A 715-nucleotide genomic window follows, 5' to 3' on the forward strand; every position below is an offset into this window, starting at 1 on the left:
TAACCCATGCAGAACTCTAATTCATTAATCAATAGATACTTCTAGTCAGAAAAACATTTTAATTTTAAGTTCAGTTTGACAAGATATCAGCACATTGTGTGGTAAGGAAAGAAACAGCCCAGGAGTCCCTTGGTTGACATAATCACCGCGACCGCGAGCTCATCACCTGCTCGATCAAGTCCGTTCAACTCTGATGATCAGTGAAGGGAAATTAGCAGATGTGGTAAGCAAATTGTGAACTATATAAAATAAATTTTATACGGAAATCACTTACGTCCATGATCATGTCGGTGGCCTTAGATTGTTGTTCACCTACAAATCAAAATAAGATTTAAAGCAGGAGGGATAAATGCAAATGCAACTGATGTGGAAATACCAACAAATAGCATTTTGTTGCGACGCTGATGAGCACAAAAGGCCAGCAACAATGGCTTGAGTTATCAAGTAAGCGCTTGGTTTTTTGATGAACATGTCAAGTTTATGTTAACTGATAATTGACCTATATGTGATAAGGAGTAAACATGCCTACATCAAACCCAACCCTCCACCATTAAGTATTCTTTTCCCCTTCTGTTTTTCACTTCTTCAGCTACTCTTCAAACAAATCTCAAAAAAATGATAAATTATTCTGTGCGGATACCGGACGTCATCGAAAAGCAAATCATAACGCACCACAACTAAAGAAGCGGGAAAGCTATAGTTTGACTGCACAGCC

The 715-nt window shown here is 38.3% G+C and overlaps 1 long non-coding RNA gene across 1 annotated transcript; it reads right to left on the reverse strand.

Moving 5' to 3' along the window:
- Positions 1–7: 7 nt before the first annotated feature.
- On the reverse strand, positions 8–353 carry LOC110101798. Its single transcript, XR_002303747.2, has 2 exons — positions 275–353; positions 8–190 (listed from the first exon to the last, which is right to left on the reverse strand). It is a non-coding gene; the product is annotated as an uncharacterized LOC110101798 (long non-coding RNA).
- Positions 354–715: the final 362 nt, after the last annotated feature.

This window comes from Dendrobium catenatum, unplaced genomic scaffold (genome assembly GCF_001605985.2).
Source record: "Dendrobium catenatum unplaced genomic scaffold, ASM160598v2 original_scaffold_212570, whole genome shotgun sequence".
In the NCBI taxonomy this organism is placed as follows: domain Eukaryota; kingdom Viridiplantae; phylum Streptophyta; class Magnoliopsida; order Asparagales; family Orchidaceae; genus Dendrobium; species Dendrobium catenatum.